Genomic DNA, 13,916 nt, shown 5'->3' on the forward strand with positions numbered 1-13,916 from the left:
AATAAGTTAACAGACTGGAACACGAGCAATAAAATTAGTAAATATTTACTTGAAAGGTTTAAAATGGTGTGAGTAGATAAATAAGAATGAGTGAAGAATTTATTATTTGAGCCAAGCCACCAACTATATTTACTTGTGGACATAAAATGGGAAGAGTACCCCAAACCCAAGAATGTGAATACTGCACAGCATGTTGTCAGAAGAATATTTGAAAAGAGCAGACTTTTTGCTTGCATGCTTTAACTATATGTATACTAATATTGGAGTTGATACAGAGAAGATTAGAATGGTACCTGTGCAAAGATGATAATGCAAATGCATGAACTCTTTACATTGTTGTAATAACAACAAAGTCTGTAACACAATTTCTGGTGTAAAAGCAGCCTGAGATGAATTGAAGGCATACACATGGACCAGATTGTCAGGCCCCTAACATAGTGGCATATGTATATAGTCCCATGACATTCATTGACTAATTTCATGAGATGGCAATATTATGTATAGTCTATATCTTTGTTCTCTGTACATTGTTGAATGGAAACACTTTCACTTAAATATTTTGCTACATGCATTAATAATTGAGTTAATTTTGGAAGGCGCAACCTTTTACTGATTTAGCAAGATAATATTGAATGTGTTGTGTGTTTTTCACAGTTACAGACTCTGTGTAAGTGTGTGTATGTATACATGTATATGCTTGTTTGTTTGTTGTTGGAGGTTTCTGTCCTGCCCAGTTCCCGCAATCATTAAGTCCCAAAGAAATCACACAGAGGTATATATTAGTCATAAACTGATTGGCCCATTAGCTCAAGCTTCTTTTTTCTTATAACTTATATTAACCCCTTATTCTTATCTATGTTAGCCACATGGTTAAGTATCTTTTTCAGTGGGTCAGGTCACATCTTCCTTCTTCTGTGTCTGGTCAGGACTGCAGAGAGAGAGCTTCCCTCTTCCCAGAATGCTCCTGTTCTCATTGACCCACCTCTACTTCCTGCCTGGCTACTGGTCAATCAGAATTCATTTAAAAAATAATTGACAGAATATAGACAATTGTCCCACACCATTTATGTATGTAAAAGTCTTGTACAGATGATCACAACTGTTAAGAGTTCATGAATTTAATTCCTATGTCATATTCAGAAGACTGTGTTCTATAGCATTTCTCTTCATCTTCTTACCTTTCTGAACTTTCTACCCTCTTTTTTATGCTGTCCCCTGGGCCTTTGAGCAGTGTCTTCAATATCATATCTAAGGCTGAATACTCACCAGCCACTTGTCAGTGTTTGGATGAATTAAGCATCTCTGCTTTGACCATACACTGCTGTTAAAGAGACTTGTCATGACAACTCCGAGCTGAGTCAATCTATGGATATAGTCCTAAGGATTTTGAAATCAGTTAAAAAAATGGTCTGACACCTGAATGTTGCATAGAGAACCACTTGCCCAACTATTGCTCTCTTACATCTATTCTTTATACAATTTTGGGAAACTATTGAACATCTTTAACTTATATTTTTCAATTTGTTACACTATTTTACTCATGGAAAGAAGAAATTTTTGTTTATTTCCTGAAATGTATGACTACTTTTAGAAAAAAAATCTTTGACACAAAATAAAAATTCTTCATTGATATCTTTTGTTTTCCAAGACTACAATTAGAATGAACATATTTAGTACAAGAAAAAATAATATGTTAGATTTATTCTTATAAACAACTTGACATATTCTTAGAGAAATTATTCTATAAAGTTTATTTCAACTGCTGAGTTATCCCCACATGAAAATTTTTATTGTCTTGAACAAATATTGACTCTCACTTGCATCATCTTGACTCCTGACAGGATTAGTAGTTTTTCTCAGAGATGGATCAATTTTGCCCACACTTAGGAAAGAGTCTGTACAGAAGCAAATGGCACTTGCACAGCATATGGTAAACATATTTAGGTACCTTGGAACTCTGAGGACAAATGCACCAGTATCCATAGAGTGTTCTGAGCCTCACTGGAAGCATGTACAGTGTGGCTGAAAAATGTCAGATGCTGTGAGAAGGTGCTCCTTTTCTGTTGCTTCACACTCTTTAGAAGAAAAAATTTTTATGTAAATATTTTTTTCTAAAGTTGTTTCTAGGCCTTAATCCACCTAGACACACTCCAAAATGTGACATCTATTTCTTAAAGGATAATGCAACTAACAATTTTTAAAATGTTTTATTCTATGTTCTCCCTTTAAGGGGGATCTGATGCCTGCTGTGTTTATCTGAACTTTTGACTTCTTTAAAGGACAAACCTCATCTTAGAATTACATTAAGATACAGTATGAACCACAGTAACGTCACAACATAGTCACAGTTCACCAGAGAACACGTAGGACTTTGCAGAGTCTACAGCTCAAGTGTCAAGCTTAGTGTCGTGATATGAATCAGCAATGAATAATGTCCAACACTGTTCTTGTCACCAGAGATGAATTAAGCAGATATTGAAAGCTTTGAGCTTTCAACATTTGTTAAGTTGTCTTGGATTGGTCACCTGCTTGTGCATGTTTATTCAATCCTACTGAAAAGTATATATACTTATTTTGTATTTTTTGAAAAATGTCAGTAAGTCTTTTACTTACTTATAAGTACATATAAATCTATTCTTTATGTATACATTTAAACAAAAGAAAAGTAGAGTGAAGTTTCCATTAACTCTTTTTATTTGTTTTTCAAATTTATTTATTTATGTGCATTTGTGTTTTGCTGTGGGTGTCAGGTTCCCTGGAACTGAAATTATAGACAGTTGTGAGCTGCCACATGGCTGCTGGGAATTGAACCTGGGTCCTCTAGAAGAGCAGTCAGTGCTCTTAACCATCTCTCCAGCCCCCCATTAACTCTTTTTCATAAGCAACATAATATTTAGGGAGAGAATATAAAATTTTGAAAAAGCTTCATGGTCTCTGATGAACTTAGAAAAGATTGTACAGAGCCAAGGCGGACTCATAACTAGCCTGACATAAACCACCTTTATTTCATCTTTAACCTCTTCAAATTTATTTTCTTATTCTTATGTAATGGAACTAGTTACTTTGTACATATAGAATGAGACCTAGACCATATGTATTTAAAACAATATCTGATTAAATATTCATAAAATAAAAGCTTTTTATACACTTACAAAACAAATTCATACTTTCTGCTTGGAGCAAATGATTTAATCTTTGCAATTGGTAACTGACCCTTATTAAAGTGGCAAGAAGAATGTTTTATGTTAGAGGGCTGAGATAATTTATGCAGCGGGCTTGCTATTGTATGGATAGAATAATAAATAACTACATTATACAATTACTCTCAATAAAAATTCAATTACTTTTCCAAACAGGCTGAAAACCCATCACCTTCAGCTCCGCTTGTTTTAGGAAAGATATAACTGTGTGACACAGACTGACTTCGGACTCGTAATTCTCCTGACTTCCTTTTCACCTCTTCTATTTCAAAATAAGTTCGTTTTCTAAAACAAGGTACAGAGTTTTGCAGTACTCCTATGTCACTGGCATAGTTATTCCAAAAGTTAACATTTCATTCGCCTTGGCTCATTTACAATTATGCTTCAATTGATAGCATCTCATCTATCTGTAACTGATCTACATCACCTGGATCTGACCTGTAGTTGACCTATAGACTTGATGCGAATCTAGTGAGCTTCGGCAGCAGCATTCTTCCTCGGTTTCAAATCCAGCATTCTGTGTTCCAATTGTCATGTGATTTCAGTCTCTTCTAAGTTGTAATAAATTCTTCGTCATCATTTTTATACTTCATCACTCTGAAGAGATCTCCTTGTGTATTTTGTGTAGTTCCACTCAAGCAGGATCTGAATATTTTGTCATGATTAAATTGAGTTTTATTTTGTAAAATGCTGAAGGACAAAAGTCACCAACGGTTTGCTGTTGTTACTTAAAATGTTAGCAAAAACCCCATGTCGATACATCTTAACAGTAGGAACTAGCCAATGCACTACATGACAAGTTCTCCCTTATAAAGTTGCATCCTTTCCCTCTGGAACTAATAGACATCTTTGAATTATGTTACAGCTACCCATATATTCTCCACTGCTTTTCTCATGATTTCCTTACCACAGCTGATTTTTTTCTGTAGTTATTACATGATGTTTGCCCATAGTGATTATCTATATTCCTTTTTATTCAAAATTAGCTTTTCATTTGTGATATGTAATCATGGACTCATACACAAAGATTCATCTGATAGCAATGGGTGAGGGGTGATATGGCTCAGCAGTTAAAGTCAATTGATGCTACAAAGGACAAACTAAGCTCAATCCCTAAAACATATAAGATGGAAGGAGATAGCTGACTCACACAAGGTGTCCAATGACTCCAAAATCACAACCTTGTGTTTGAAAGCCTCAGATCATACACACACACACACACACACACACACACATACACATGCTCGCGCATATACACACACATACACACACTATACATATATATTCAATTATATATACATACAAAGAAATTTATTTTATATATTGTCATCAATGGAATGAAGTGTAAATTTCACGGGTGTGTTTATAGCAAAATTCACCATTTTCTGAAGTGGAAGTCAGATACATTCTTAAAATTCAGATGAAGGCAATAAACACATTTGATGGTGGACTCGCAGTGGTTAATAAAGAAACGGCCTTGGCTTTTTGATAAGGCAGGATTTAGATAGGTGGAGTAGACAGAACAGAATGCTGGGAAGAAGGGAAGTTAGGCAATCATCATGCTTCTCCTCTCTGAGACAGACGCCATGGAGCCAGCCACCAGGTCAGACATGCTGACTCTTTCCCGGTAAGACACCACCTCATGGTGCTACACACATTACTAAATATGGGTTAAAGCAAGATATGAGAATTAGCTAATAAGAGGCTTAAACTAATGGGCCAGGCAGTGTTTAAATGAATACAATTTGTGTGCTGTTATTTCGGGTGTAATGCTAGACGTGCAGGAGCTGGGCGGGATAAAAGCAGGCTTGCCCCCCTTCACTACACACTTTTGAATCTGTGGATGTGCTAGATCATTCTATACTTTAGCTTCGGAGTCTGAACTAAATCTCTCAACTATATCAGCCTTAAAAGGTACTTATTTGAGAAGCAAGTGATTCTTACTAGTTTCCAAATTATTCAACTTCTAAATACAAGAAATACATATGGTTCTATGACTGTCGTATCCAATATATTGTAACATCACCCTTCATCTGATAGTGACTCTAAAGTATTATATATTTATTGAGCCACAAAGCCAGGGATGGAAATGCCTAAATTTCAATTCTTTGTGGCAGGTATCTCCCCCCACCCTTCACTGTGTGTATTCATGATAGTTATTTTTCAATTTCAAGTGATTCAGAATCGCTATAGAAACACAGCTCGTGGTGTATCTGTGATGATATTTCTGGGAAAGTTTGACTGAGGAGAATATACCTATGTAGAATGGTGGAAGAACCCACCCATGGGCTGAGGTCTTAAACGCAGGTAAAAGGATCAAAGCAATTTGAGTAGAAGCATTATTCTCTGTAAGTTTTCTGCCTATGCAGAATCCAATGTGTCCAGTTGCCTTATGCTTCTGCCGTTAAAACTAGAATTTGTATCATGACTTTCCCATCATGACAAATATACCCATGAACTGTGAGGCAAAATAAACATTTAGTTATTTAATATCTTGTTGGTATTTTTATAGCAGCAAGAACATAAAATACAATATGCACATGCATTCATATATAAGCATATATAAATATGCACACATATTTCTTAAAATATCTTATGTTCATTTTTAAAAGATTTGAACCAAAGATATCTGAAAAACATTTTCTATGACTTACCTACTTCAAATAGGAACCAAACCTTTACTCTTGGTTTCACTAATTGCCAGGTATTGGCCATTTACAAATCTATTTACACCTTAGTTAAGATTGAGAATGGTCTGTCATATGGTTCTACTTTTCAGAAATGTATGCTGAACCAAGGTATGGATAAGAAGCAATTTTTCAGATACCTTTAGCTGCCTTACAGAAAATCCCCAGGGAGGCTATGAGGGGATGCATAAAAGGATCAAAGCAATCCACTTTTCTAAATGCTACCTAAGGGTACTAAATAAAAAGCACCCCTTCCCCCATTACATTTGTTTCTTCTTTCTCTGAGTCTGAATTTCAGCTTTGTGAATTATAAAAACTGTACAAAATTAAACTTTTTATTTTGCCAAATCACATATTTTCTCTCTCATTTGGTTAACCTTTAATAACTAAATGCCCACTTGAACCAATCTTTCTTTTTCTTGGGCATGGGATTTTAATAAATAAAAAAAGAGAAGCAGATAGAGCAACTGTGAGGGAGGCAATAGTCTTTCCTGAAGGAAGTATTTTGGATACCATGACCTCACATAACACACTGTATTATATAGGATTCACTTGATTGTCCACTGCAGGGCTCGTGAACTGAAGTCAGAGGCAGCTAGAGTATTAAGTTAGCATGATGTAATAGAAGCCTCATGCTTTAAATATGCCCTTTTCAAGGGAACTTACTGTCCACCATAGAGATGCCAAAATAAAATAATTCATCTCTAAATCAGCTCTACAGAAAATCTAGATTGGATAACTCATGTCAATGAGAGAAATAAGATGATTAAATATTTTATTTCTGATATTCTGTCTATAAGTATATTATTTTAGGTGTCACCTTGGGAGAAATCTGATTCTCATGAATACTGCCGGTTTCTGCTCTACTACTCAGTTGTTTTTTTTCCCTCCTTCGTACTGTTCAAGTGGCATGAGATTTTTATTTCATTTTACTTCAGTTGGTAGAAGTTTCCTGTGTCCCAAACCAAGGAGAATAATAGAAATCTTTGAGAAGCTCCTGAAAAGGCACCAAGAATGTGCTTAAATTAACGTGAACATTTTTCTTTTACATTTCAAACAAGATTCTAGAAAATACTTAAAACCTTTCTTCTCTTCTTGTAAGCTACTTTTATTAAAATGTAAATGAATGTTTATCTCTGCCAGCTTGCTCTTGATCATTCCACAATTTTTCTGATTTTTTTGCCTTAAGGTATTGTAGCAAATGAAAGAATTTGATTCAAATTTGTCTTTACTCATTTTGTTAAAAAATAAAAACAGTCAAATTCACTCCTCTATATGTATCAAGATTCTAAGAAATTAAGATCTATTAACAATAAAGTACAAGCTAAGTGCTTTTGAAACAACTGTATGATATTTATATTAATTAATGTATGCTTTCTATATTTTATAAAACTATCAAAGAATTTGAGGATAACCTGGTATAGGGTAATGTTCATAGTTACACTGCCCTCTTGTGTAAAGTTTAGGTATAGCAATACAAATGAACAAGTGTTTGAGTGTTTTTATATCACACACATTCCTTTGTGTGTGTGTGCGTGCACATTGTGGTTTTCTGTATGATAAAGAAGGCCTATTATGCCTATTAAAATTTTAAATAATGTTTTTATTCTGAAGTAGTCTTAAAAGATTTGATTTTGTGATGCCAAAAGCACATACATAGCTGAAGTCTTTCTAGCTATCCTTCTCTGGCCATGTGAGCAACGGGAAAATATGATGCAAACCACTGTAGCTTTCAGTGCTGTAACTATTACAATTTGAGTTTTCCAATCACATTGTCCATTATGCTGGCTTTTGTTTTATAAGCATGAACAACTCACTTAAGAAGAGAAATGTGGTTCTACCCAGCAGCTTTTATGTTTTCACACCCATAAAAATCTTAATTTAGAGATTTTTATTCCAGATACCTCACAGCAAGAATATTTGATAGAATTACTTTTTCTGTAGAGAATAAACACATAACCACAGACATAGGGCATGGGAGGGAGAAGAGGAATGTTGGCACTAGAATTCATTTTTTTTTTCAGTTAATCTTGGACATTAAATGAAATTGCAAGTATGCAAACACTACAAAGTCTCATCATACAGCAGTTTATAATCCTTGCCGATCAACCTCACCTTATGGATTCTTACATAGATGATCAGTTGACTGGGGCATATCTCAGTTTGACCAGTTTCCAACCCTTACAGACTCTGAGATAGAATGTGATGCCACTCCTCAGTATGAATCTCCAATGAACAAGGATCGGGTAGGGTCAGATTCCAAGTTTAAGCATCCTATTCTCACCCCTCTATTCCAGACATGATATTTCTGTGTTTCCTTTACAGTTTCTCATATGCAGATCATCTTAGTACTAACCCTATAGAGCTAGAGTCAAATGCATACTTGAAGAGTCATTCCTCAATATAGAAGCACCTAATATATAGGCAAGACTTTTGTTATGCGGGTACTTCAAAGTGAGAATCAAGTAACTAGTTATGAACGGTGATATAGATTCAAAACTAACGTCAAAGGAGAGATAGAGCAAAGGATTCTGTAGAAACTAAAGTTGCCTTTTGGGCTGAGAACTGCATTATCACACCTTAAGTGCTTTCATAGCTGTTTACTCATTACAGCAAAATAGATAGCTGCAGAATGTGACATTTAAGACCCATAGCAAATGGAAAAAAAGTCCTTTGGGGAAGTGTTTCATGAAATGTTATGGAAAGCAAGATAGGCCCACAGGTAAGGGAATACAACAGGATGCTTTGAATACTTATGAGAGCTTTTCTGAAACTAGGCATATACAGGAAGAAGGACTTTTCTTCTGTTTTACTTACTGAAGCCCGTGAAAATCAAATACCAAAATTTATTACGGCATTAATGCTAAAAGACCATTTTATAGACCCAACACACTATAGCTGTCAGTACTGGCTCAAGGTGTCATTGTTTAGCCGCTAGACATGATGAAGTGAGAATATAAGAGTCGGGAGAAGTAGTATTATGGTCTCTAGTTTATTATATTGCTGACCCTCTGGTTTAGAATTTATGCCAGACACAGAAGTATCATACTTTCTGTGGAGATACAGTGGCTATATAATAGACCAAGATAAAAAGTCATTCACTTTTTGTGTTCCAACATAAGCAAGTGATATATGGTCCCCCCGATGAACAATTTGAATCATAAACATAGGTCAAGTTATTGGAAAGCAAATTGTGAGTTTCTTGGAGAATTTCTGTCTTTACATGCATATTAGACATGGAAATGGTATGTTAAAAGACAGGTGATCAATCAGACTGAGAGTAAAGGAAGAAAAAAATATGAGTAAAAATGAATGCACACAGGAAGCTTAGTATGAATGGAAAAGACAACCAAATGATGAGATTTAGCCATAAAAATCGCTGTTGAAGAAAGAATAAAAGCATTGGGGATTTGATTAAAGAGATTTGTGACAAGAAGACATAAAGCAATCCACAAAAAAAAGCACACCATGAAAGTGTGGTGGGAGAAAATACGGAGATTCAAACCTCTCAAAAGAAAGGTATTGATGGTATCTTTCAAATTCTCTGGCAATATAGCAAAGTAGAATTTACTTAAACCTCTCCTCAGGACTTCACTTAATAGCTAAGGAAGTCAGGACTTCGAGGGGTGTGCCCACCCACTGAGATGGTGGGGCTGAGCTCACCAAGGCCAGCTGGACTGGGACTGATGGAGCATGTGATCAAACCGGACTCTCTGAAAGTGGCTGACAATGATGGCTGACTGAGAAGCCAAGGACAATGTCACTGGATTTTGATCCTACTGCATGGACTAGCTTTGTGGGAGCCAAGTCTGTTTGGATGCTCACCTTCCTAGACCTGGATGGAGGGGGGAGGACCTTGGACTTCCCACTGCTCTTTGGCCTGGAGAGGAAGGGGGAGGGGAGTGAGGAGAGGGGGAGAAAAATGGGAGGAGGGGAGGAGGTAGAAATTTTTAATAAAAAATAAATTTAAAAAAATAGCTAAGGACTTGATTCGCATTTGCGAAGCCCTGCGTTTGAGTCGCAAAATTAGAGTTTGGTAATGCAAATACAAGTTAGAGCAAGAAGGGAGTGGGAAAGGGAAATGTGAAAGAAAGAAGGTCGTTTGTGTCTTGGAGGACCTTAGATGGGAAGGAGAACAGAGAAATGAAGCTGACCTTAGAGAGGGGAAGTGTCAAGGGGATTTTTATTTATATTTCCTCTATTATTCTCTTAAGAATCTACAATCAGCACACAAACTCATTATTGCAGCACTCTTCATATGTTCCTTGTAATATTTATGTGGGTATATCGTAGTTATATAAAGATACAGAACACATTACTACCTCATTCAATAAACACTTGTTACATTGTGTTAATAGTAGCACCTGCTCTCTTTGAATTTCCGTTAGAACTCCTGTCTTTCAAGGTAGGTGGAATTCTATTAATCCCTTTGAATGGGTGTCTAGGAAGTTGCTGGCACATAATGGCTACTAAATTTTGACTGAACGCATAATTCATTATTAGGGTCCAGAATAATATACTCTGCAAAATTTGAAAAGCCTTGTGATGACTCAAACATCCATAGTAATAATGAGCTACAGTAGTCACAACCATTAAGGAGAGGAAGGCATGCTGTCACAAAGAAACTTAAATAAATGAATTTACTCTGCAATGAAAGCAAAGAAACACCAATCACAATGGAATCCCGTGAAAAGTCCTGAAATCATCAGAGTTGCTTTTTTTATTCCATTCTTGGGAACAGTAAAGAACCAAAATCATAAATATAAATTGTATGCTAGCAATAGAAGAATTTCAGCTCACATCCCCCCATATTATACTTACAATATTGCAAGCTTCCAACAGCAATTTTCACCAAGATATAATTTAGTAGCAATAGATTTATCATTCATATATTACATCCTAATATTATATGAATAATAAGTAATGAATTAGTAATTCTAAGTCACACCTTGCTCTGAGGACCTTAATAATGTATACAAATATATTTCATCTTATTTAGATGTACAGGCTATTTAGTTGTGTATGGGTAGGTGGGGTGAGTGGGTGTGTATCACACTCCATTAAGAAACTATATAAATGACTTTAATGCAAAAAAGCATCTTTTCAATTGCTTTTTCAAATTGAATGCTCAGTTCAAACCATTACATTTTCCATCAGCTACTGAATATCTAACATCTTTCTCATTCCAATGTCAATTTAATTGTCAAGGGTCTTATTTACACTCACTGGCAATGTGATGTCAATAGTATACTCAATTTAGTGTGCATCTAGACCATTTAAATTCATGGACTATTCTGAATATAAAATATTCCTGCACATGTGTCTAACCACTTAATTAGTACTATAAGCCTGACCTTGAATTTTTCATTTCTAGTCCATTGTGATTCATGTTCTTATTTTGTTACCTAATTTGAATATTTCAGTTCACTCAATCATGAAGAAACATAGAGTAACATCTTCCCTGATTTTCCTGTCACTTTATATAATGAAAGACAAGGACCAATATAAATTAAGGGAGTTCTCACCACTCTTTGTAGTGTGGCAGAGGCCTAAGAAGTTTCAGGCTCTTTAACATGCAGAGCTACCTTTGAAAATCCCTGAGAGAGTAGCAATTGTATATTCATAACTGAGTGTTCTTTTTAAAACCACCAGACAGCACAAGCTAACAAGACTCATTCATTTTGCTATGCCTTAATGCTACACATGTTTTGTCTTACAAAATTCTCACACATTTTGTATAGCATATATTAATAAATGTATTTCAGTAGCTGCTTGTTAATTGTTTATTTCTATTTTATTTTCCAAGACTATATACTCTTTTTGGTTTTAAGAGGTTTTTCTGTAGCTTTGGACCCTGTCCTGGAACTAGCTCTTGTAGACCAGGTAGGCCTCAAACTTATAGAAATTCACCTGCCTCTGCCTCCTGAGTGCTGGGATTAAAGGCATGCACCACTACCACCAAGCTTAGATTATATACTTCTTAAATTTATATTCCCTGTATGCCTTATATTTGGTTGGCCCAAACAGAATTTTACTTCTATGTATGTCTACTTATATTAATAAATATTATCACAGAAATCTGTGGCTTAAATTTTTTTTAAACATATTGTAAATACATTTAAGAGGAACAACCATCTTGATATCTTTTCAGGAAAGATAAAAATGTATTTAAATTAAAATCCAATTTGCTTTTTTAAAAGTCCCTGAATTTTATCATGAAAATTAATATCCCATGCAAAATAAAATTCCCAAGCATCTCAATGTTAATTAATTTTTGCATTAATCTCTTTTCAAGTGGGGCAACGGATTTCCACGTGAACTCTTTTTTCTCATTTTGAATTCAGTTTCATGGATTGTGTGATGCATTACACAAAGCTTTTGTCAGACCAACCACCACTAGACTCAAAGATTTTCCCTAATGCCCACTCATATTGCTGATATTTAGTTATATCTCTGATTTTGAAATTATAAGCTGTCATGTTCAAGATTTTATTCTATTATGGAAGTTATAGTAAAAGACAGGGAATGTTCTAACTGACATTTAAAGCAGTTGTGTGAATTCCTTAACTAAACAAAAAATTATTTTGCTATCTTAATATTGTTTTCTTATTTTTGTTTAGATTATGTGTTTTGATTTTTTATTCATTTACTTATTTACTTAAACAGTCCGTGTTTTTGTTGAAGTTGCCTTGAAAAAACATTTTTTTCTTTTATATAAACTAAAAATTTAAATCCTCTTAAAAATTTCAATTGCAGGTAAGAGTAGGAAGTAAGAGAGGCTTCGGGAGATAGAAGAAAGTAATGAAATACTTCATTTATAGTATGTAATTATCTAAAATCAAGTAACTCAATAAAATATTTAGTTGCTTTTACACTTTTGTTTATATTTTTCTTATCTACCATTTTTATAATTTATACTAAGAAAATTTTACATAGGATATATATCTGAAAAACTCTATAAAAATCAATAAATAAAATGTCTAAAGATCCATTAGGAAGCTACAGTCACCCTGATTCCAAAACCACACAAAGACCCAACCAAGACAGAGAATTACAGACCAATCTCACCCATGAACATTGATGCAAAAATTCTGGCAAACAGAATCCCAGAACACATTAAAAAATATCCATTACGATCAAGTAGGCTTCATCCCAGAAATGCAGGGCTGGTTCAACATACGAAAATCTATCAATGTAATCCATCATATAAATAAACTGAAAGAAAAAATCATATGATCAGCCGGGCGGTGGTGGCGCACGCCTTTAATCCCAGCACTCGGGAGGCAGAGGCAGGCGGATCTCTGTGAGTTCGAGACCAGCCTGGTCTACAAGAGCTAGTTCCAGGACAGGCTCCAAAGCCACAGAGAAACCCTGTCTCGAAAAACCAAAAAAAAAAAAAAAATCATATGATCATTTCATTAGATGCGAAAAAATGCATTTGACAAAATTCAACACCCTTTTATGATAAAGGTTTTGGAGAGGTTAGGGATACAAGGATCATACCTAAATATAATAAAAGCAATATATGGCAAGCCAACAGCTAATATCAAGTTAAATGGAGAGAAACTCAAAGCCATTCCACTAAATTCAGGAACAAGACAAGGCTGTCCACTCTCACCATATCTTTTCAACATAGTCCTTGAAGTTCTAGCAATAGCAATAAGACAACATCAGGAGATCAAGGGGATTCGAATTGGAAAGGAAGAAGTCAAACTCTCATTATTTGCAGATGATAAGAGACTGTACATTAGTGACTCCCAAACCTCTACCAAAGAACTCCTACAGCTGATAAATACCTTCAGTGAAGTGCCAGGCTACAAGATCAACTCAAAAAAAAAAAAAAAAAAAAAAAAAAAAAACCTCAGTAGCTCTTCTATACACTTCTATACACAAAGGATAAAGAAGAAGAAGAGAGGGAATTCAGAGAAACTTCACCTTTTACAATAGCTACAAATAGCATAAAGTATCTTGGGATAACTCTAACCAAGGAAGTGAAAGATCTATTTGACAAGAACTTTAAGGCATTGAA

At 35.0% G+C, this 13,916-nt stretch overlaps 1 non-coding gene across 1 annotated transcript; it reads left to right on the forward strand.

Annotated features, from left to right (window-relative positions):
• The first annotated feature begins 232 nt into the window (after positions 1–232).
• LOC119820073 lies at positions 233–338 on the forward strand. Its single transcript, XR_005286347.1, has one exon. It is a non-coding gene; the product is annotated as a U6 spliceosomal RNA (small nuclear RNA).
• Positions 339–13,916: the final 13,578 nt, after the last annotated feature.

The sequence above is a fragment of the Arvicola amphibius genome, chromosome 7 (genome assembly GCF_903992535.2).
Source record: "Arvicola amphibius chromosome 7, mArvAmp1.2, whole genome shotgun sequence".
Classification (NCBI taxonomy): domain Eukaryota; kingdom Metazoa; phylum Chordata; class Mammalia; order Rodentia; family Cricetidae; genus Arvicola; species Arvicola amphibius.